The sequence below is a fragment of the Vicugna pacos genome, chromosome 11 (assembly GCF_048564905.1).
Source record: "Vicugna pacos chromosome 11, VicPac4, whole genome shotgun sequence".
In the NCBI taxonomy this organism is placed as follows: domain Eukaryota; kingdom Metazoa; phylum Chordata; class Mammalia; order Artiodactyla; family Camelidae; genus Vicugna; species Vicugna pacos.
Genome location: NC_132997.1, coordinates 19,802,952 through 19,829,292, shown reverse-complemented (window position 1 = coordinate 19,829,292; position 26,341 = coordinate 19,802,952). Strand labels below are relative to the sequence as shown.

The 26,341-nt window shown below is 39.4% G+C and overlaps 2 pseudogenes; both read left to right on the top strand.

The window, feature by feature from the left end:
• Window positions 1–26,341, top strand: part of LOC102530620 (wings apart-like protein homolog) — a 335,358-nt pseudogene that overhangs the window by 161,255 nt on the left and 147,762 nt on the right.
• LOC140699514 (pleckstrin homology domain-containing family A member 3 pseudogene) lies at window positions 21,883–22,564 on the top strand (annotated as a pseudogene).

Here is a 26,341-nt window from a genome sequence, read left to right as displayed (position 1 = left end):
GATGAAATAGAGCAAGATTCTAACCAAACAGATATACACGGTAAGGAACTGTCTTGTTATTTCACACTCTGAAAAAACAGGCTTTTTCCCAAGCACAGTATATCAGGGACTACTGGGCACCCAAGTCAGGCACTGGGTCCCATGATAAAAAGTCAAACCCTGGGTGGGATGGGAAAGTACTGGTTACACCTGACCTACATCACAGCTCTATATCTGGTTAAAAGAAAATAGAGTATCGGGGGGGTCAAGATGGCAGTCGTAGGACCACGAGTTCACCTCTTCTCATGACTAAAAACAAAACCACAATGACTGCTAAACAATCATTGAGAAAAAAGACTGGAACCGAGCAAAAAAGATCTTCTTCAATGGGAAATGTAGAGAGAGACCTGCAGGGGACAGTAGGAGGGCATGCTCACAATAGAATCAGGCCCCATATCGCCTGGGTGGGTGACCCACAAGCTGAAGCGTAATTAAGTCACAGAGGCCCTCCCACAGGACTGAGAGCCCCATGTCAAGCTCTCCAGCCCGGGGTCCAGCATTGGGAAGAGGAGAGCCCAGGACATGTGGTTTTGGAGACCAGGGGGCTTACCTCCAGGAGCCCCACGTGACTGGGGCAAACAGATTTCATTCTCTTGGGACACATACACAGAATTATGCATGTGCCAGGTCCAAGGGCAGAGGCAGTGATTTCATAGGAACCTGGGCCAGACCTGCCTGCTGGTTTTGAAAAGTGCCTGGGGAGCTAGGGGACACCTGTGCCTCACCCTGCAGACATAAAAGCTGACAGCAGACATTCCAGGAATGTTCATGTAAGTGAGCTTCCCTGGAGGCTGACACCTTGATTGGATCCTTAGGTACCAAGACCCAGCCCCACAAAACATCTTGTAGGCTTAAGGGCGGGTAAGCCTCAGGCCAAACAACATATAAGATGTGAACACAGAAAGAGAATTATTGATCCAAGTATTTTTATAGAAGACAAAATACCCTGAATAGACAAAGCAATTTCAAGAAAGAAGAACAAAGCTGGATGAATCATACTTCCTCACTTCAAACTTTATACAAAGCTACAGGAGTCAAAACAATATGGTACTGACATAAAACTGGACACATACATCAGTGGAACAGAATAGAGACCAGAAATAAACCCATGAATTAATTAATTTATGACAAAGGAGCCAGGAATATACAATGGGGAAAATGCATTCTCTTCAATAAATGGCGTCTGGAAAACAGAAGAGCCACATGCAAAAGAATGAAGCTATACCACTAGCTTACACCACCCACAAAAACTAAATCAAAGTAGATTAAAGAGTTGAATGCAGATGTAAAACTTACAGAAGAAAACACAGGTGCTAAACTCATTGATATTGGTTTTCATACTGATTTTTAAAATTTGACACAACAAGCAAAGGCAACAAAAGCAAAAATGAAAAAAAAATGGGACTACATCAAACTAAAAAACTTCTGTACAGCAAAGGAAACCATCAACAAAATGGAAAGGCAACCTATGGAACGGCAGGAAATATTTGTAAACTCATGTATGATTAGTAGTTAATATCCAAAATACATAAAGATCTTCTACAATTCAGTAGGAAAAAAAGGAAGAAAGAAAAAGAAAAACAATCTGATTCAAAACAGGCAGAGGATCTGAGTAAGCATTTGTTCAAAGAAGGCACAGGGAGAGTCAACAGACACATGAAAGGATCTTCAAGGTGACTGAACATCGGGGAAATGCAAATCAAAGCCACAATGAGATTTCACCTCACACCTATTGGAACAGCTATTATCAAAAAGACAGGAAAATAACAAGTGCTAGCAGGAATGTGGTAAAAAGGGAACCCTCCTGCACTGTTGGTGGGAATGTAAATTGATGCAGCCACTATGGAATATAGCATGGAGGGTCCTCAAAAAATTAAAATAGAAAGAACTACTATATGATCCAGCATTCTCCCTCTACATATTTATCCAAAGGAAGCAAAAACACTAACTGAAAAACCTATCTGCACCCCTATGTTTACTGCAGCATTATTTACTACAGCCAAAACATGGAAGTGATCTAAGTTTCCATCAATAGATGATAGGTAAAGAAAATGTCATATATACATATGACACAAATATTCCACATATATGAAAATGTGATGAATGTATATAATAAATATCCGATTGAATATATATGGGATATTTTTCAGACATAAAAAGAAAGATATCCTGCCATTTGCAACAACACAGATGGACTTGGACGGTCTTTTGCTAACTGAAATGTCAGACAGAGAAAGACAGATATCACATGATCTCACATTGTGGAAACAAAAAAGAAACCCGAAACAAACAAAGAACCCACCAAAACTGTCAAAACACCAAAACTTGACTCTGAGTTACCAAGAACAGATTAGTAATTGACAGAGGTGGGGGCTGGGAGCTGCCTCAGACTCTATGGTTCTTCTCATTTTAAGTCAATAAGTTTTGAAGCTGAAGTGGACCCGGAAGCCAAGTCTGGCAGAAAGCGCCCTCCAGCACCTAGGGCTGTGATGCCTTCTGCCATGACCCGGGGGCTGGAGCAAATCCTAGACCAGCTCTCTTACCTGTTGCTGAGTGATGGTGCAGTGCTGGTGACACCTGGGGATTGAAAGAATGACAAACGGATGGCCAGCAACATCTCTGAGCAGGTCAGCACCACCTGTGGTTTCCACAGCACTGCAGGAACATACCCTTCAAGCTCCTGTCAGTGGTCTTTGGAGAACACACTTTGCTGGTGACCATGTCAGGCCAGAGAGTGTTTGAACTGAGGCCAGGAGCCCACTGTCATCTGTCCCTGCCTGTAGGGGAGGGGCCCTGAGCCTCTGTGATGAGGAAGACACAGACCTCGGCCACCTCTCTCCCAGCTTGCCTCTAGGACTGAGGCTGTGGGCTCACACACCTCCCCACCCCTACCTGGACCAGCAGAGGTATGAGTACTTTGCACTATGTTAGGGAGAGTGGGGGCAAGTGGATCTCACATTCCCCACCCTCCCATCTAACATACTTGAATTCGATGGTCCCAGGCCAAAACAAATGAAAAGAAAAGAATGAAAAAGTATATGAAAAAGATAAAAGGATCTGACTACATTGATAGTAAACTTTTCATACTCAAAGAAATGTCCCCCAAATGTCAATTCTCCCTTCTTAGTGAGATAAGTTTATTTATGTAATTGAAAGTATTTCATTTTTAGAATAATTTGAATATTCTCCTTTGAGCACCCAGGTATCCGACCACTGTCCCTTACTCCAGGATATTTCTAATTTTCCGAGGGAGGTGAGGCTCCTGCTCCAGGTTAAGACACCTGTGACATTGCTTGCATGGGCTCTAATATTCTGGCTAAAGGACGCTCAACCCCAGCCTTGGGAAGTGGCAGGTAATGGACTCAGAGGTTCATAGGATGATAGTGTGGAATTCACCCTCAGAAGCATAAGGAAAGTAGGATGTCTTACCACCCCAAGATCATCTCATAGAGAGGGGAACAGCGTGCCTGGAGGTAGACCCGGGTTCAAACCCCAATCTCAGGCTGAGTCACCGTGTCAAACACAGGATGCCATCATTTTACAAGAGCCAAAGACAACAGGAGCACTTCCTGTGCCATGACTCTTGTGTGATGTGTCACATTACGTTCCTTATTGCTCTCCAGGGCTCTATGACTACCTGAGGTGTCACTTCCCTTGTGAATACGGACCAGGGTGGGGATTCTGCACAACGCAAACCCCAGCATGTGGGGACAGACTCAAGGAGACCATCACTGTGGTCCTTTGTTTTATTGTTGATACTGAGAAACCCAAGTTGACCTGGGAGCACAAACAGGCCATTGGAGTTTCCCCTATGAACTTGACCCAGCCTTCACCTATGTCTCTGCTAGAGTAACATTCCTCCCTGTGTTTGTAGCTGTCCTTCTAATCCCTCCCTGACCCCAAGACATTTGTACCCCCTGAGCACTGGGCATTTGTACTCTGGTGTCATGGGACCTTGTCTAAAGTCTTCTTCAAGACAGTTGCTTTCCAATTTCTCTTCCAAATACACTCCTGTTTTTCATACCTATTTCACTGGAAGTTATCACCTCTGATGCAGATGCGTCACTTGGATTTCTTATCTCCATCCCAACTCTTTGCTTTCCTCAACCCACATACCCCTTTATGTCCCATGGTCTCTGCCTGCAGGACTCGAGGGGGAACCAGTTTCACTGCTCCACCTGCACTTCCATCGCTCCCCTCATCCAGTCACCACCATCATCAGCCTGAAATCACAGTCATGGTATCCTACTCACTTTATCATCTTTTCCAAAGTGGTAGCTAATAACCTTTCAAACTGAAGTCAAAGTGTAGTGGTATCAGCCCCTTCCATCTTCTGACCCCTGGTAGCCTTACCCTCCCTTCTCCCATTCTTTCACTGCATTCTGGAGACTCCGGATTTGACTGGTCCTCACACACACTGTGATGACAGCTCCTTCAGAGCTGTCACCTGTACTGTCCCCTCAACCTACAGAGTTTCTCTCCAGGTGACCTTCATGTTCAGGTGTCCTTTCCTAGAAGAGGTCTTTCAGGACCACTTCTGCCAAGGCTAACCCAGATTCCACTGCTTCCACTTTCCTCTTCATATTTATATGTGTATCACCTCTGAAATTCCATACCTTCTGTTTAATTTGGAATGTGTTTGGAATCATCCTTTCCTCCCCAACAGGAAGACAGGACTACGTTTTAGTTTTAATTTCTCTTCTCCAACCCAAGCACAATTTTTTTCTTTAATCAATTCAAGGAAATGCCATACACTTTATTATGATGCTCCCTCTGTCATTTATTCACGTGATTCCCTCCAGTTACAAAAGTGTTATGAGCTCCGTCCCTTCTACCATGATGAAAACCACTTTGCGCCCACTCCACTGGGAGAACACATCATCTGTGAATAACGGTACTAACTGCGGACCTAAAACTTAACTATGAAAAGAAAACCCTAACACTGCCCTAGCTTTCCCCTGACGTGTGAGTGCAAGATGGCAAGCGAGACATGAGGGGCAGGGATGTGGAGGTGTCCGCAAATTGTCCAGGTGGATTTCTTCTTGGTCAGAAAACTCATACTGTAGCATTACTGCAGGAAAAAGAAACAATCTCCATGAAAGTCACCAAATTTATTTTTAAATATATCTATTGTTATGACAGAATATAAGTATTCAATAAAAACTCTAATAAGTATACTCTATTATCATCTCAAAAGACATTGTCTTTTTTTTAAATACAAAACTCAGGCATAAACATTTCTTTTGCTTAAACTGATGACTTTTAAGATTTCAACTCTAGAAAAAATACTATGGCCAACTTAAACTCTATACTGATAAACTACATGTGTTATCAAATTATACTGCAATATTTATATACAGAAACTTATATATACATTTCTACAATTAATGTACAATAGCTACTAAAACTGCCTTAAGAAATGTGGTGCAAGGAAGGTTCAAACTGAGTAAAAGATCAGTCTCTTAAACACATTTCTTTCACTGCTAATTAGAGACAATCCGAGCATTCTGTGAATATTGAGAAAGTCCCACATTTCTTGGTGTTTTCTGGGAATTCCATACATTTGAGATGGAGAAGGTGACCATGAAGAAGTTCACTGCTGTGCTCACTTTTAAAGTTGGAGGGACTCTGGTCCAAAGGAGGGGATTCTCCTCCATCCACTGGCCTCCTTGCAGCACAGGTGGAGATCTGACCGGGTGAGTGAATGCAGCCCGGCAGCTTGGGAGGCCTGGGTGGAGGGGAGGGCACAGCATGGCTTTAACACGAGGGCCCACTCCTGGGAAAGGGATCATCAAGGCTTGGTGCCTGGTCCCCTGGCTGGTTTGTAACAGCTGCTTGTAATGTGCTGATTCCCGTGACCTCCTCCAGGAACATGCGCACTTTCAGCATCTCCGCCACCTCTGCTTGAATAGACTGCAGGGATCTCTCTTTCCTCAGTTCTTCAATGAGAAAAGTGATTTCCTTCCTTGAACTCAGGTTAACCATCATCAAGTGTCTGTAAGCCTTAGCGAGGCTGGGTACATTTACTGGCTCCTTCTCTCGCCTGGCGTTCTTTAAAGTCTTCTCCATGCTGGGACACTCCTGTTTAGCCACATACAGCTGGTCGATGAGGTGGCACTTCTCTTCAATCTGGGCAGCCAGTGTTTCAGCCCGCTGCATTTCATAGCTTTGATAAAGGTGACTTCTAACACACTGAATAAGTCTGCAGGTAAATAAGACACCACCAATGAGGTGAAGACAGGGAGACTCAACACTGCCTCTCACTGGAGGCTCTGGAACATGAGCTGAGAACACAGGCCATCGGGCAGCAGCACCACCAGGACCGCACTCAACTCCCTCAGGATCAGCCTGAAGCCAAGCTCCATGGAGGACAGCAGCCCCTCCATGGCACTGACCCATCCAGGGCTCTGCCCGGTTACCGTGGAGCCACCAGCCACAACAAGCCCCCAGGGACACCCGCAATGTTCCACCTGGAACCCAGCCAGCAACTGACATCCGAGATGGGTCAGTGTGTGGGGGAGGGGCTGTGCCAGAGGGGAGGGTTGTAACCAAAGTGTCATTCTCTCCATTACTGTCCAATGGTAATTTTTCTTACCTCTTTCTTTTTGTGTTTATATCTATATATAATTAAAAAAAAAGAGTGAAATGTATCAATGTTAAGTTACTGATTTCACAAATTTTTCAAATTCCTAACCCTCCACAGTCTTCAAAAAGTCAATGTATGAATCATATGTTTGAATCATATCCATTAACATAGAATATACACTTATGTCACATTTTAACTGAACCACACCCTCTGACAACATGCATCCATCAGTTTGATGGTGGCTGAACTTGATAAAAATGAAATAAATCACACTGCACACTGATGTCTGTCTCTTTTGCTCTAAGTAACATTTTTAAAGATACATGCTTTTAATTGAATCTGCCATTCATTCTGTTTGTAGCCCTGAATAATTCATCCTTCTAAGATTATATCACTAATTAATCCATTCTCTTTTTTTTAATAGACTTCATTCTTCTAGAGCAGTTTCAGGTTCACAGCAGAATTGAGCAGACAATACAGAGTGTTCACACATAGCCCTCCCACCCACACACACATACTCCCCTAGCCTCAACATCCTGCATCAGTCTGGTATATTTGGTACAATTGATGAACCAACATGGGCATATTATTATTAACCAAAGTCTTTAGTTTACATTAGGGCTCACTCTTGATGTACATTCTGTGGGCTTTGACAAATGCATAATGATATGTAGCCACTATAGAATCACACAGAATAATTTCATTGCCCTAAAAATCCCTTGTGCACCATCTATTCATCCCTCCCTCCCTCTCCCCAGGATCTTTTTATTGTTTCTGTAGCTGTGCCTTTTCCAGAATGTCATTTGGTTGGAATCCTACAGTTTGTAGCCTTTTCAGACTGGCTCTTTTCATTTAGTAATAGGTCTTTTAAGTTACTTCCCTGTCTCTCATGGTTTTATCTTTTTTTTTTTACTGTACCTATATTTTTAAAATTTACCTATATATACTGTTTATTGTTTGTAAGAATGTTTAGAGCTTTAGCTTTTTAAACTTACATCATTATCAAAGGAATAAAGCCAACCACAAAATAAGAATTAATTGAAAAAGATACATATGCCTTGCTATTAACAGCAACATTATTTATAATTGCTGAGATAGGGAAGCATCTTAAGTGCACATCAATAGTTGAATAGATAATGAAGATGCAGTATATATATATATATATATATATATATATATATATATATATATATACAACTCACTCATAAAAAAGGATATTTTGCCATTTGCCGCCCTTCATTCACTTTTCTTTTCACTTCAAAAACCAGACATTTTTAACTGGCAGAGGCAGTTCTATTACATGAAAAACAACAAAATACCTAGAAATAAACTTAACCAAGGAGGTTACCTATATCCTGAAAACTGAAATGACACAAAGAATTGGAAGACTTCTTGTGCTCTTGGATTTTAATAATCAATAATATCAAAATTGCCACACTGACCAAAGCAACCCACAGATCCAATGCAGCCCCATCAAAATATTGATGACATTCTTCACAGAACTAGAACAAACAATTCCAAAATTTGTAAGGAACCATAAAAGACACCGAAAAGCCAAAGCAATCTTTTCTAGGTCTGTCTTTTTTATTTTTCTCTCCACTTTCTTTTTTTTGTTTTCTTTTCTTATGGTTTGATGACTAAAGAAGTTCCTTTAACATTTGTTGTAAAGCTGGTTTGGTGGTGCTGAAATCTTTTAGCTTCTATTTATCTGTGACGCTTTGGATGGAAAGAGTATTCTCGGTTGTAAGCTTTCCCCTTTCATCACTTTAAATATATCGTGCCACTCCCTTCTGGCCTGTAGAGTTTCTGCTGAAAAATCAGCTGATAGCCTTATGGGAGTTCCCTTGTATGTTTTTTGTTGCTTTTCTACTGTTAATTTTAATATTTTCTCCTTATCCTTTATTTTGGTCAATTTGATGACCATGTGCCTTGGTATGTTCCTCTTTGGGTTGATCCTGTGTTGATCCTGAATATCAACAATTTTCTATGATTCAACATTATACAGTAGAGATTTAGACAATGATGAGAATATGACTCAATAACAAAAGTTACAGAAAGCAGCCATATCTACACTCATACATCTCCCTATGTATCTGTATATAGATATATTTCTATTATTAAATAAAGAGAATTAAATTCTGGGCTCAACTATAAGCTTCCTGGGGACAGGGCATCTTTATCTACTGACCACTGCATTCCCAACACGTGGCACAAAGCCTGGTGTGCAGAAGGTGTGCAATTGAATTTTCAATAAATGAAGATGCTATGAGATCAGCAAGATATACTAAAAGAAGGTAAAAGAAGGAAAAATGAAAACAGATATGAATGAATGAGAGAACTGAGAACTTAAGAAAGAAAGAAATCTAAGGGCTGGTTCCTTAAAAACAAACAAAACAAGCAGCTGCCTGATGAAACCAAGGGGAAAAGACAAGAGTATTAGTGGATACTGAACACATGCTAAGCACAGTCTGAAACATGTTTACACGCATTTTTTTTTCATTTACACCTCACGGCTCACACCACATACCAAGAAAAGCTCAGGATGGATTAACCACAATGTGTAAACTACACATATCATTGCAATGAACAGACCTTACTTAGGTGCTTGAACAAAACTGAATATCTGAACAAATGAAATGCCAAAACAAACAGATAAACACACTTATTGAACATCTGGAGAAATTTAAACACTGAATATTTGATATCAAGAAATGAATTAACACTTTTAGGTGAGAGAAGGGTCTGTTTCTTAGACCCTTTAAAATCCTTACCTTTAGCTGTACACATTTCTAGATGAAATAAGATTTGAAGCAAAAGTCCAACAAATGGAACTGATTAAATAAACTCTAAAATAGTAAATCAACTGAGTTTTTATTTTATTTATTTTTTAAATGGAGGTACTGATGATTGAACTGAGGACCTTTTGCATGCTAAGCATGTGCTCTACTACTGAGCTATTATCCCCTCAACTGAATTTTTAAACATCACATAGTGGAAAATTCTTTAGCAACATGCTGTAAAATACTTAAATATATGTAAAGATGAAAAATAAAATTCAAAACAGTATAATGTTAATTTGCTTAGAAATACAATATGTACTAAAATATCATTTAAAATAAATGTATATAGTGAGAAAGCAAGAGTGAGAATACATACATTCAAAAAATTAAGAATTAAACCAAAAAATATGGATTTGATGGTTGGCCTTACAGGCGATTTTTACTTGCTTTCCACAGTTCCAAATTTTTCAGATTCCACCTAATTAGATGTACTATGGTCAAGAAAATAAAGTGAAATTCAGACTTTTAAAGGCCCCAGGTAGCCCCTTCCTCACCCCTTCTGCCATTACCCTAACTCTACACCCTCATTATTTTGTGCCTGATTTGTGTTAACATAGTTCAATCTTATTTCTCGTTTCTCTCTGTGCCCCAAAGCTGGAGGTGCTTTCTAAAGGAAATAATCACATCCCGAGTCTCAGTGGTCTCTTAGGCACTGGAGAAATGCAAAATTAAAAAAAAAAGATTCCTGTCATCAAAAATATAGAGGACATAGGTTAGAATTAAGCCGAGTCTGTAACGGAGAAGTGCTAACATCAGTAGCTTGAACTGAGTTCCCCAGGCGGAGGAGGGGGGCTTGGAGGGAGCCCTCCTGGAGTCCAGGGTCCCGAATACCTGCTCAGGGCCAGCCTGAAAATCCATATATATTGGATATTTTATCTCTAGTTTTCTACATACCAAGGTAATAAAAACAACTTACTGGCCTTATTTTTAAGTGGTGAAAATTCAACAGTATATATTTATATAAATTCAATATATTTAAATTAGTATTTAATATATTTAAATTACTGTTTAAATAGATTAAATTTATATAAATATATAAATACACTTATATTGGTATGTTTAAACTAGCATATATTAGTATACATTATATATGTGTTAGTTTTATATATTTTAATATAGCTTTATATATTATATATATTAGTATATATATGTATAAATTACACATATATTTAAATTAGCAATTCATAAAACAAAACAAGTTCAACTATATGAATAATAGTTTTTTTAATTTACTTTTTTCTTATATAAAATTAAGAGCTAAAAAATGCCAATGTCAGTATTAACTTAAACCACTCACTATGGGTTAAAGCAGAAGGGAAAACAAAATTTACAAATGGAAAGTTTTGACAAATAAGCGTATGTGAACACACTCAGAGTAAATTACCTGAGGGCGAGAAGGCCTTCTATACCCAGGGCTTTACATCTTGGGACGTCTGCCAAAGCCTTAGACAGAAGCAGAATGGGGACAGCACACCAATGTCAACTTGTCATCCTCTGAATAAACTTAAACAGGAAACTACTTGAAGGAAAAAGTTTTAAGGAATCACTGTTGCCCATAAGCACATGAAGAGATGCTCAACATCATCAGACATCACACGGGGAAATGCAAATCAAACCCGTAAGGATGTAACTGCACAGCCACTAGGGCGGCGCTAATCCAAAGGACAGATAGTAACCACTGTTAACAAGGACGTGGAGCAACTAAACTCATCCACTGCTGGTGGGAATGCAAAATGGGGCAGATAGTGTGGAAAACAGGCAGCTCCTCTAAAAGCTAAACAGAGTTACAATACAAGCCAGTAATTCCACTCCTAGGTATATAACTAGGAGAAGTCAAAGATTATGTTCATACAAAAACTTGTTCTGTGAATATTCAAAGGAGTTATTCATAACAGTTAAAGCAGAAACAATCCAAACATCTACCAACCGATGAGTGGATAAATAGAATGTGAAGTATTTCTGCAGTGGAATATTATTCAGCCACAAAAGGGAATGAAATATGAATACATGTTACAGCACAGATGAATCTTAAACACATTATACTATGTGAAAGAAGCCAGACATAAAACAAAGGGCCACATATTACATGACTCCTTTTATATTAAATGTTTTGAATATGCAAATATGCAAATTCTTTTATATGAAAAATTTAGAATACAGACAAAGCAAATTAGCTGACAGCAGCTGGGGACACGGAGAATGAGATGTGACTGTTAATGGGCACAGAGTTTCCTTCTCCAGATGATGAAAATACTCTGGAATTAGTGATGATGGGTGTACAACTTTGTAGTTATACTAAAAACCACTGAACTGAACAATTTAAAAGAATACATATTGTGGTATGTGAATTATATCTCAAAAAGGCTGTTGGAAAAAAATCAACATTATTTCAATTTCATTCCTTTTAGTAAGATAAATATTCTATTATATTGTAGAGATTCTGATAACCATGCAGCTATATACATATATATATATATATATATATATATATATAATTTATTTATTATAAAGTTAAGGTAAAAGATACCTTTTTTTACTGTTGGCAGCCATTCTTTTGTTGCAGGTGTTAAAAAAAAAAACAGGATAAAAAATATCAAGGGCAACTGGCCACTGGTATCTGCAAACCATAATATTAGATCTTTCTCATAGGCTATTTCTTCCCTACCCTGGATTTAATCACTATAATTAAACTATTTTGAGATAACAAAGGGATGATGATTTATTGTGCATTCTCTGCTGATGTGTGATACCTTAAAGACCTTCACACCATGTAGTTAATGAACATCTGACTGCTTCCTCAGATCATCACTGTAGAATGACTTTTAGGAAATCCTTGGGAGCTCCTGGAAGGGTATTACCTGCATTTTATATTTCCCAAAGTGCCTAGCACAACACTGGATATGCTTAAGATATTCACTTGAAATTGTTGACTGAAAATCAAACTACAAAGTAAAAAGTGTAAGTAGACGTCTCACTTGCCCTCCCTTCTGGTGGCCTAACACCTCACTCATGACACGAGGAACGTGGTAACAGCCAAGCTTCCATTTCACAGTCTTCACTTGGACCAGAGTCTACCAGGTACCCGGCACTGCCACAGACACCAGGCCCCCTGCCTCTAAGGGGTGCTGACCACTATCCTTTTTTTTTCAGGTTCCACATATAAATGGTGTCATATTGTATTTTTGTTTCTCTCTCTGGCTTACTTCACTTAGACTGACAATCTCCATGTTCATCCATGTTGCTGCACATGGCATTATTTTATTTTTTTCACTGAGTATTATTCCATTGTATAAATATACCATGGCTTCTTTATCCAGTCATCTGTCGATGGACATGTAGGTTGTTTCCATGTTTTGGCTACTGTAAATAGTGTTCCTATGAACGTTGGGGTGCATGTATCTTTTCAAATTAGTACCTTTGGTTTTTTGGAATATAACCAGGAATGGAATTGCTGGGTCATAGGGTAGTTCTATTTTTAGCTTTTTGAGAAACCTGCATACTGATTTCCACAGTATCTGTACCAATTTACATTCCCACCAACAGTGTACAAGGGTTCCCTTTTTTCCACGTCCTGGCCAACATTTGCTGAGTTTTTTTTTTTTTTTTCTGGTAATAGCCATTCTGACAGGTGTGAGGTGGTATCTCATTGTAGTTTTGACTTGCATTTCCCTGATTATCAGCAAAGTTTAGCAACTTTTCACGTGCCTGTTGACCACTTGCATTTCCTCTTTGTAAAAATGTCTGTTCAGGTTCTGCCTATTTTTTAATCAGGTTGTTTTGTTTAATGTTGAGTTGTTGTGCTGATCATATATTTTGGATATTAACCCCTTATCTGTCATATCACTTGCAAATATTTTCTCCCGAAGGGAACTTCTTGAGGAGTATTGCTAACAGGTTGTGGGATTGACTAAATAGGCTTTCCCCAAAGTGATCATTTTGGTGAAACAACTAGTTTAGATGTCTGATCTGTTTCCTAGAGAACTGATGGAACAGATCACTGGTTTATGTTCACTAATAATAGCAATTACATTTATTCAGCCCTTCCTAGTGACTAACTCTGCACTGAGCAGGTTTATGTACATTTTACAGTTCATTCTTTATCACAGTCCTGTGATTAATGCATTATGCCCATTTTACAGATGTGTCAACAGACACTGTGGGAGGTGAGCACTAGCTTAAGGCCTCACTGGTAATAAGTGGCAAAGCCAAGAATGGAGCACAGGTCTGTCTGATCCCGGAGCTCCTGCCCATCATGTTGCACAGGACTGTTTGTTACTGCATGGTCCCTGATCTAGACAACAATGAGGATGAAAGCATCTGACATGTAGAACTTTTCAATGTATTTTAATTCCTGTTTATTGAGTTCCTTCTATGTGCCAGGCACTGTGCTAAGTACATAGTACAGAGTGAGTCTTACAAAGATGAATGAAACATGCTCTCTGTCCTCAAGGACCAAGGAAGGGACACATTGCCAATGGCTGCACCATGAATTTCACTAAAGCAGTGGTTTTCAAACCACAGTGCCTCTCATGGTCCCTGGGAATATGTTTTAGAAGAGTCACTTGCCTCTTCACTAGGGACCTGGTTCTGAAGGTCTGAGTTGTACCCAGTCAAATGACATCGTTGACAAGACCCCTCATAGAAAACCCCAGGTGATCCTGATACAGGTGATCCCTGGGACACATTTTGAGAAACACTGGATTGGGTTAGTGTACTGAGACGAAAACAGGAGATTGTCACAGCAGTTCAGAGGAAGAACAAATAGAACAAGATGTAGGACCAGGAAGGAGTTTTCAAGATGCGTCTTGAATGACAGATGGTCCTTTATGCTGAGGGGTCTCATCTGATTCTCCCAAGGACCTGAGGAGGCAAGTAGGACATGAGTTGTGCTTTCCCTCTTTCTCATGTTCTGGATGTGATTATCCCCATTATGAAAGGGGAAAACTGAGGCTCTGAGAGGCAGAATTGAAAATAAAAGGCTTTCCATCTAGACACAGCCTTTATGCTCTCTCACTGCCCCTCTGGTGACCGTGTGGTGATGCTCACCCCTGGAGGATGGGTAGCCCCAAGCCAGTCTCAGGGCAAGTTACAGGTTGCATCAGGATCAACCATCACCACCTTAGGTTTTCATTTTGGGCTTATGATTTGACAACAGAGGCCTCATAGTACAGACAGCCTGTCTTCCCCTACCCATTTTTAATTTTTCTAGACTTCATTTTATGATTTATTGCTGCTCTGGGGGCTTAACAGCCAATCCTTTTACAGTTTCATCTTTCCTTTCCTTATGTTTGTTGCAAATAACAATGAAATGTTTAGCTACCACAGTGCAAAATAAATCAAGGCTGTTCCATATTCACAGGCTCGTAGTGGCACCCGGATTGCCCCTGGATGAGATTAACTTTGTGCACATGTTACTCTTGTGTGGGTAATTTCTCCACCTCTACTCCATCTCTCCCCCTCCTGTCTTGGTGGGGGGATGTTGTGATCCCCCATTGATTGACCGCCCTGCAAGTGAACGCTGGCATGCGATGTGTGTAACTCACTGGGACTCACACACTCTGTGTTTATGAAAATAAATAATAATTTGCTATCATTATTTACTGCCATCATTATCTGATTCTATCTGTGTCATGGGTCTTCAGTGATGGGATCAAAACGCAATCCACAGGAACTTCGGGCACTACCCTCAGCAAAAAGCTTCTGTGTTTTGACATGTTTCACCTTTTGGGGGGGACAGCTGTGGATGTCCCTGGCCTGTTCTTTGGCTGATCTTTGCGAGACAGTGTTAGCTGTGTTCAGGGTGAGGCAAAGGAACTACTTCAGCTGGAATAAGAGTAAGAACACAGACACTTATTGAGCATGTACTGTGTTCCAGGGATGCTCTAAATACTGGCTGATTTAATCTTTGAGATAACCCTATCCTGTAGGGACTGAAATAAACCTTGTTTTCCAAAGCCAGGGATGTTAAACAACCTGTCTGAGGGTCAGACACAAGCATGCAGTAGTGCTTGGACTGGAATTCATGTCTTAAGGATTCCAAAATCCATACTGCTATCCTGCCTCTTGTACTAAATGTAATGCTTAATATATTTATCTGAATATTCAGCATAAACTAAAATATAAGTAAACAGGGACTAGAGAGGAAATTGTGAAGGAGATAGTAGAAGATTCTGGAACCTTGGGCACAGGCGAGGTTTTTGTTTTCTTTTGGAGGAAGATGGAGCTGAAAGGATGCATGGAACTAGATCATGGTTTACCAAACTTCCTGGATGATCATCGGAATCTGGGGCTATTTTTTTTTTTTGAAGTATAGTCAATTTACAATGTTATGTTAATTTCTGGTGTATAGTAGTGATTCATTTATACATATATGTATATTCTTTTTCATATTCTTCCTTTTCATTATAGGCTATTACAAGGTACTGAATATTGTTCCCTGTGCTATACAGTAGGACCTTGTCATTTATCTCTTTTGTATATAATAGACAGTATCTTAAATCGTCCCCAGCTAACTGACTCAGAATCTGCTGGAGAAGGGCTGAGGGATCTACCCATGTTTCTCAGCTATATCCCGGCCAGGTCTGAAGACCAGCTGGGCTTGAGGACATTGGCATAAAGACCTTTAAGTTCCCCTCTGAAGAGGAGGTTCCCTGATTTGATTTTGTGAGTTCCTCATTTGCCTGCTTCCGTCCTTCTACCTCAAAGTTCTATACGGAATAATCTGAGGGCAACAGTATTATCACAACATTTTATATTTGAATGAGTGATTGGGTTTGGAGTGTGCCTCTGCAAGCCAAGTAGGTTTAGGTTGGGTGTGAGTGGCTCTGCCCTTTATGACTCAAGTTCTTTCCCCCTCTTACTCCTGGTCACATCAGGGGGCAGCCCACCTAACAGCCAGCATGCCGTGGCAGTAACAGGAATGCAGATGTTAGTGAAATGTAAACTGGGTGCCCAGCCTTCTGCTTGGCACATTCAAGTGCCAACTTGTTGCAGCCTGATAGCAGTCCTATGGGGTGAGTACTGTTTTTATCCCCAATTTACAGATGAGGACATTCAATTCAGGAAGCTGAAGTTACTTGCCCAAGGGCTACAGCTACTGAGGGACAGTTTTTTTTTTAACCAGTTTCGGTCAGACTCCAGAGTCTGTGAGCTTAATACCACGCCCCAGAGTCTCCAGGAAAGGGCTCAAGCAGTGACCCATCTTACCCATCATATGTAAAATGGAAATCATGGTACATACTTCCCACAAAGGCTGTGTGAATAAGATAGAACAGCCTTATGCCTTGCGATCAGCACATGTTCTTTCACATCTTGTCTTTCACCTAGACACCAGGAGTTTCAGGAAAATCTGATAAATATACTGAAAATCAAAGCAGTATTATGTTTGGGGACCAGCAATCCTTCCTGCTTTTCCCTCAATGTGTGTTTGCCCTGGCTCTTCAAAGCTGCCTTGGAGTCAGAGCATATTCACTGTCAATAAAATATTTTCTTTCATCTCAAAGCTTCCTTTGTTATGCTGTGCTTACCATATGGTAATTAGATCCGAGAAAAATGTAAATAGAAGCAGAATCCTAAATCTGGCTTGAGATCAAGCTCTGTTCGTCTCTTGCTCCCAACGCCTTTGGAAGGCATCCATGGCTTACCACATATGGTAGGAACTCGTAAATGACACTCAGTGACAGTGGGAAGCTGAGAAGTCCACTAGCATCAGAAGAAGAAGAGGGTCATGTTAGAGAAGGAAATCTGGATGTTTCCATGGCTCCGGGGCATTTTATCTTGAGGCCGCAGTCAGGAGGCTCAGGATTCTAGACTCTGACCCACCTTCTTTTCCTAACTTTGGTCAGTAAATGGTCTGAATTTCAGAGATGTGAGAAGGTTGTCCCGGCCAGGGCAGGCTGGTAACCTTCACCAGCCTTGGTGTCATTGTGTGAAACCTAATTCACACGAACCCAGGCAGATTTTTCTCAAAAGAGAAATTATTAGCATGATTTTCTCCACCTTTTTCTTTAAAGAGCTCTCTGTATACTTTCAGTAGATGGAAAAACCAGGCATAATTGGATGATTCAAGGGGAAAAATTATCTCTATTTTCAGAATCCTTCAGATGGAATTATCTGAGCTATGAATGTCATGGGAAAGATGTTGTCCCCAGACCAGGTCCTGGCTCTGGATAATATGAGCTCACTGTTGCAAGAGTGATGGGTGTGAGTTCCAGCCCTTGAAATTGCTTGTGCACGTGTATGCATGTGCAGGTGTGCACGTGGCATGAAATACCAAGAAGTGCTTTGCTCAGGAAACCTGAGAATGTTACCACAGCCTGCAGCTGATCTATAGTATCTGTTTTTCAATTAGACTTATTTAACTAGAGAGCAGAACTGTGGATCTAGGTCCCTGCTGCTACCAAGTTATGAGAAGAACTTGCTTGAAATCGCAAGAGGAATTCCAGAGCCTCTGCTCATTATATACAAGATTCTTGCAGAAAATCATTAACACAAATGGATTTGGAATCAGGTTCAGTAGAAAACACAATCACTTTGATTTTAGGACATTGCAAACTAGGCTTCAACTGATGCGTTGATTTTTAAATATCTGTCCTTACCAGAGAAAAAGATTTTAAGTATTTTCTTAGAGATTATGTATAGAAGAACATACATTCTTTTCTTTGGTGCATAAAAATAAGAAATTGGTTGGAGGAAAATATTTTATAAGGGTAGTTTTATGTTAAAGGAGATTGTTATCAACTGGAGAAATGTTTAATTCTCTGGTGTCCTTAGAATGACTGAGCCATGAGGAAAGTATTTCTACATGAAAGGTGTTAGATGTGTATAGGTTTGAGTGGAGATGAGTGGATCGCACTCATAATTTGTTGATACAGTGAGATGATTGAGCTCCTGTTCTTCACCAGAAAAACATGTTAAAAGCAGTGGTGAAAAACAAACACACACACATACATGCTCTCAAATGTTTCTTGCTCAAGAATATATGGGAAATCCTAGCTTAATCGTATTTCAACAAATATATTTACTTTGGGGTTTCTTGGACTTCTCATGTACTAGTATATGATATCAAAGTCCAAGAAAGTTGCATGACATGCAGAAAGAAAAATACCATATGATATTACTCATAGGTGGAATCTAAAAAAAAAGAAGACAAATGAACTTAAATATAAAACAGAAACAGATTCACTGGCATAGAATACAAACTTGTGGTTGCCAGTGGGAGAGGAGTGGGAAGGGATAGACTGGAAGTTCAAGAGTTGTAGATACTGACAGGTATATATAGAATAGATAAACAAGTTTATACTGTATGGTACAGGGAAATATATTCAAGATCTTGTAGTAGCTCATGGTGAAAAAGAATATGAAAATGAATATACATATATTCACGTATGACTGAAAAATGGTGCTGTACACCAGAAATTGACACAACATTGTAAACTGCCTATAACTCAATAAAAAAATTTAAAAAATGTAAAGCAAAAATAAAAAAGGTGACAGACGGAAGCAGGACACTGTAGATACATTTTCGTTCTTTTTAGGATATGTTAAACCTTATATAACTATAAGTTTAAAGCAAACAAATAGAATAATGAATTAATATATTTGAAAAATATGGTCACCACAAACCAAAAGCATAAAATAGACTCACAAAAACCAAACATAAACCAGGATAATGAAAAAGAAAATTATCAAACCACAAAAAGAAAAAGAAAGGAACAAAGAAGAAATACCAAATCAGCTGCAAAACTAAGTTCAAAATGTCAAGAAACAGCCATCTATCAATAATTACCATCAATGTCAATGGACTATATGCACTCCAATCAAAAGACATATTGTGGCAGGTTAGATAACAAAATAAGAGCTTACAGTATGCTGCATAGAAAAGACCCACTATAGGGTCAAGGACACACAGAGATTGACAATGAGAGGATAGAAAATGATATTTCTTGCAAATGGAAATGACGAGAAAGCAGGAGTAGCAATACTGATTTCAGACAAAATAGAGTTTAAAACAAAGGCCATAAGGAAAGATAAAGTAGGAAACATTATAATGATTAAAGGAGCAATAAAGATGAGAATATTACACTCTCTAACATATACTCACCTGATATAGGAACACCTAAATACATAAAGCAAATACTAACAGCCATAAAAAATAAATTGATGGAAACACAATCACAGTAGGAGAATTTAACACCCCATTAACATCATTGGACAGATATTCTAGACAGAAAATCAATAAGGCAAAGGAGATACTAAATGACACAATAAAACAGTTGGACTTGGCTGATAATTTTAGATATTACACCCCCTCAAAAAAGAATATATATTCTTTTCAAGGGTGCATGGAACATTCTCTTGGATAGACCACATACTCCGGCACAAAACTTCCCTCAACAAGTGTAAGGGGACAGACATTATTTCAAATATCTATTCTGACCATGGTATCATGAAATTAGAAATCAATGACAGAATAAAAAATGAGAAAAAATGACTGTTTGGAGACTAAACAACATGCTACTAAAATACCAATGAGTCAAAGATGAAATCAAGGAAGAAACTTAAAAAAAAACTTTGAAACACAACCACACAAAATCTATGGGATGCAGCAAAAGCAGTCCTAAGAGGGCACTTCCTCAAAAAACAAAAACAATCTCAAGTAAATGCCTAACCTACTGTCTAAATGAGCAAGAAAAGGAAGAACAAACAAAACCTAAAGTCAGCAAATGGACAGAATAAAGTTCAGGAAGGAAATAAATAAAATAGAGTTTAAAAGAACAATGGAAAACATCAATCAATCCAACAGCTGATTTTATGAAAGAGTAAATAAAAAGAATCAACAAATCACTGGACAGTCTTACCCAAAAAAGAATAGAGGAGAAATAATTAAACAAAATTTTAAAAATGGAGAAATTACAACCAACACAAAAGAAAGAAAGAAAGAAAGAAAGAAAGAAAGAAAGAAAGAAAGAAAGAAAGAGGAAGGAAGGAAGGAAGGAAGATACTATGGACAACTATATGGCAACAAATTTTACTACCTAGAAGAAATGGACAAGTTTCTAGAAACAGACAGCTCACCAAAACCGAATCAAGAGGAACAGACCAATCACTAGATGTGAAATAGAATCAGCAATGGAAACTTTCAGCAAACAAAAGTCTAGGACTAGATGGCTTCACTGGGGAATATTATCAAACATACAAAGAAGAATGTATACCAACCTTTCTCAAACTCTTTCCGAATACTGAAGAGGCTGGAATACTCCAAAACTCCTTCTATGAACTCACCATCACCCTGATACAAAACCCAGACAAAGAAACTACCAAGAAAGAAAATTACAAGCCAGTATCATTGATGAACAGAGATGCAAAAAGCTTCAAAATAAAATTAGCAAACAGAGTCCAACAGCACAGAGAAAAGATCATACAGTAAGGTCAAGGTGGTTTCATCCCAGGGACACAACGATGGTTCAACATACAAAATCAACGTGGTACAGTACATCAGCAAGACAGGACAAAAATCACACGATTATCTCAATAGATGCAGTAAAGCATTTGATAACATTCAGCATCTATACATGATAAAAGCTCTTATCAACATGAGTACTGATGGAATATAACTTAAAAGAATAAAATCTAATTATGACAAACCCACTGCCAACATACTACTCAATGGTGAAAAGCTGAAAGCCTTCCGGTAAAATCTAGAGCATGACAAGGATGCCCATTCTCACCACTTCTATTCAACATAGTATTGGATGTCCTGGCCACAGTAATCAGGCAAGAAAAAGAAATAAAAGGGATCTAATCTGAGAGAGAAGAGCTCAAATTATCACTATATAAGGATGCCATGATACTGTACACAGAAAATCATAAAGGCTTCACACAAAAATTATTAAAGCTAATAAAACAATTCAGCGAGGTAACATGATACAGGATTAACACACACAGAGCGGAAGCACGAGCGGGAGGGGCCGCGGTCGCAGATTCCCCGCCGCCGCCGCCGCCAGGGCTCGCCGGGGGCCGTATGAGCCCGCGCCATGCGGCCCCCGAGCCCCCCGCGGCGGCCGTGCTCCCGGCCTCTGAGGGCCGCCGCGTCCCGGCGGCGCGCGCGGGCTGGGGACGGCCCGGGAGCGGCTGCCCAGGCTCCGCGCTTCCCTCATCGCCGCGGCCGGCGCTGGGCCGGGAGGATGCGTGGCGCCGGGCTCTGGAGCACGGAGGGGTTTCTGTACAAGTGGACCATCTCACAGGTTGGCAGCCTCGTTGGTTTGTTTTAGATGGAATCCTGTCCTGCTCTGATTCACCAGGTGATGTTTGCAAAGGGAGCAGAGGAAGTACGAAGATGGCAGTTTGTGAAATTCAAGTCCATTCAGCAGACAACACAGGAATGGAATCATCCTTCCCGGAGAGCAGCATCTCTATATGAAGGCAGTAAGTGCAGCCGAAAGACAAAGGTGGCTGCTTGCTCTGGGAAGCTCCAAAGCCTGTTTGACTGATACTAGGACTGAAAAAGAAAAATAAATGAGTGAAACCAGTGAATCTCTGAAAACCAAAATGTCTGAACTTCACCTCTCCTGTGACTTCCTAATGCAAGTTCATACAATCCAAGAATTGGTTCACCATGATGAGAATTGTTCATCTCCCAGCATAGAGAACATGCATGAAGCCTCTTCTCTACTTAGTGCCACATGTAATACATTGATCACAATGCTTGAGGAATGTGTGAAGATAGCAAGCACCAAGTTTAAACCTGAGATGTTTCAGCTGTCTCATCAGGATCCCTTAGTTTCTCCTGTGTCACCTTCTCCTGTTCAAATGATGAAGCGTTCTGTCAGCCACCTTGGTTTTTGCAGTTCAGAGAGGAGTGGCCACTCTATAAAAGAACCAGTGCCTACACTTCGACTCTCCCAGTGATGTCGAAGAACCTACCCAGATACAGACTCTTGTAATGATGTTCCTCTTGAAGACCCAGATAGACCTGTTCACTGTTCAGGAAATACACTTAATGGAGATTTGGCATCAGCAACCATTCCTGAAGAAAACAGACTTATGGCCAGAAAAAAAAAAATCTGAATCGGAAGATCCTCTTCCATCCTCATCCTGAGGAAACAGAAGTGTCCAACTTCCTCTAGGTATTGCTAGGCAAAAGCTACTGTAATTAAACTATGTTATGGGGAGTAGTATTTTCCTTCGGATTTCTCAGGACTTTATGCAATATTGTAAAACAAACAAACAAAACAACCCACATACCTCTGAAGTGTATTTTATCTTTATATAGTTTATTTGCAAGAGTATTTTCCTAATAACTCCACAGTATGAATGTGCATCTTTTTTTTTTAAAAACAAATGATGGTGTAACATTTTGACATCCATAAGGACAAATGTAGATGTTTTTCTAAAAAACTGTGAGGGACTGACAGTTTAGTCAGTGTGTATTGTAGCTTATAACATGAAATCTTATAAACCTAAGGTTTCAGTTTGACAGAAGTGTGATATACGTAACGTGTGCCATGGACCAGACGGTCACTTTACCCCAGCTGAAAATGAGTTTTGGTCTCAGCTTGATGATGATTGTATTATATTCCTTTAAGCAAAAAGGAAACAGTTAATATTCAAAGTATTTTTATCCCAAATATCATGACATTGAGGATTTTTTAAAAACCAGACTGCGTTGTCTTTCATATATGAAGTTGACACTATTGATTTATCAATACCAAATGTTGGGCTAAAATATTTAATTTTTATTTACTTATTTTTCTGTTGCATCAAAAAGATGATTGCTTCCTAACTTTTACGACCTGTCAAATTTAAGATATGTATACATTGCTATTTACATTGTTCTAGAAAAGAGGTTAATGTTCTAGTGACCTTGCTCACTTCTGCCAGAGGACTAAATGACTTGCAATGGAAAAAAAAAAAGATTAACATACAGAAATCAGTTGCATTTGTTTACACTAACAATAAAATATCAGAAAAAAGGTAAAGAAACAAATCTCCTTTAAAATCACATCCAATAAAATACAATACTTAGGAATAATCTGACCAAGGAGATGAAAGACTTACACATGGAGAGCTACAAAACATTGATTAAAGAAATTAAAGATGACTTTAAAAATAAGAAGATATCCCATGCTCTTGAATTGGAAAACTTAATATTGTTAAAATGACCCTACAAAGCAATCTACAGATTTAATGCCAACTGTATTAAACTACCCAGGACATTTTTCACAGAACTGGAACAAATAATCCTCAAATTTAATTCTAATCACAAAAGAACTAGAATTGTCAAAGAAATACTGAAGAAAAAGAAGAAAGCTGGATGAATAAACCTCCCAGACTTCAGACAATACTACAGAGGTACAGTAATCAAAACTGTAGTATTGGCACAGAAGCAGACATATGGATCAATGGAACTGAATAGACATCCCAGAAATAAAGCCACAAACCTTCAATCAATTAATCTTTGACAAAGGAGACCAGAATATCCAATGGAGAAAAGACCATCTCTTCAGCAAGTGGTGTTGTGAAAACTGGACAGTGACATGTATATTAATTTAGAACACTCCCTCACACCATACACAAAAATAAAATCAAAATGGCTTAAAGACTAAAACATAAGGCAAGACATGGTAAACCTCCTTGAAGAAAACATAGGTAAAACAGTTTCTGACATAAATCTTAGCAGTGTTCTCCAAGGGCAATCTACCAGGCAATAGAAATAAAAGCAAAAAACCCACAAATGGGACCTAATTAATCTTATATGCTTTTGCACAGGAAAGGAAACCATAAGCATAACAAAAAGGCAACCTATGCAATGGGAGAAAATATTTGCAAGTGATGGCCTAACTTCCAGGATATATAAACAGCACATACAGCTGAATAACAGAAAAACAAGCAACCCTTATCAAAAATGGACCAGAGACCTAAAGAAGCAATTTTACAATGAAAACAGCCAAATGGCCAGTAGGCAAAGGAAAAATGTTTAATATCCCTAATTATTAGAGAAATGAAAATCATAACTACAATGAAGTATCACCTCACACCAGTCAGAATGGTCATCATTTAAAAGTCCACAAATAGGGGGTGGAGGGTAGGAAGGGATAGACGGGATTTCAAAATGTAGAATAGATAAACAAGATTATACTGTATAGCACAGGGAAATACACACAAGATCTTATGGTAACTCACAGAGAAAAAAATGTGACAATGAATATATATATGTTCATATATAACTGAAAAATTGTGCCTGACACTGGAATTTGAACATTTTAAAATGAATATAAATCAATAAAAAATGCTAAAAAAAAGTCCACAAATGATAAATACCAAATTGGGTGTAAAGAAAAATGGAATGCTCCTACACTGTTGACGGGAAAGTAGTTTGGTGTAACCAGTATAGAAAACAATGTGGATATTCTTCAAAAAACTAAAAATAGACTTAACCATATGATCCGGCAATTCCACTCCTGGGCTTATTTCTGAAGGGGATTTTATTTTGAAAAGATACATGCACCCCAATGTTCACAGCAGCAGACTTGACAATAGCCAAGACATTGAAATGACCTAAATGTCCATTGACAGGTGACTGGATAAAGAAGTTGTGGTGTATTTATACACTGGAATAGTACTCAGCCATAAAAAGAATATAATAATGTCATTTGCAGCACCATGGATGGGCCTGGAGATTGTCATTTGAAATGAAGTAATCCAAAAAGACAAAGAAAAATACCACACATATGTGACATCTAAAGAAAAAAATAAGGACACAAATGAACATATTCACAAAACAGAAGCAATTTCAGAGACAGACAACACTACTTTATGGTTACCAGGGGGCAAAGAGGGTGGAAAGGGACATAGTGGAATCCAAATTTTTAGACACTATTATATATAAAATGGGTAAACAATGAGTTTCTTCCTTATAGCACAGGGTACTATATTCTATGTCTTGTAGAAACCTATAATGAAAAACAATATGAAATCAACAACAACCACACACACACAACTCCATACCTAATAGGATAATTTATACATGAAAATAATAACCATATAGCAGAATTTAGAACAAGAATACTACTATCACAATAGTTGCAGGAAAAGAATAGGACAACATTCAACATCTAATCATAGTGTAACCCTATACACTGGGAACAGACGGGAACTTCCATAGTTTGATTTAAAAAAAAAAAAAAGAAAGAAAAGAAAGAAAGAGAAAGCCTGCAGCTAATAACGGCACAGTTAATGGTAAAAAAACTTCCTACCCTTTAAGATCCAGAACTGGATAAGGATGCTTTTCTTTCCAGGCTCATGCAGGGGTCCTTGGGTTAGGGTCAGGGAGAGAGAAGAGGACTGATTAAAGGGATGCCTGGAGCGACTTTGGCTGGGAAAGGGCAGGGAGGCGGCCAATCACAGGCCCTGCTGACTCTCAGGCGCCACACAGCGCGCACAGGTGACGTCAGATAAGACGCAGGCAATCAGAATCCTTCCCGGGGGCCTAAACTGAAAGTGAAGTCAGGTCAGAGGCTGACACCGGTCACCTGGAGCCGCCATGGAAAATCTTGGGCCCAGGACGCTCCCGCAGAAGGAAGAGCTGTTACCAACATGGTGTCCCTGTCTCCCGGCATCCTGCTGGGATCCTCTCACCTGGTCCTGCTTCCAGTGAGTTACCTTTCAGAAGACCTTTCAGCCTCCTGGCCTTTCTTGTTCGCATTGTCTTCTCAGTATATTGTTGGGTCTTTGTGATAGTCTGACATTGATTGGAAGATGTATTTTTACATTTTCTGTTACCGGGAGTTGGGAGGCCCATGGGTCCAGGGCTTGGCAGCTTTGGGCGCCGGCTGACCTGGGCCGGCGTCCTTCCCAGTGGCAGCTGCGCAGGGAG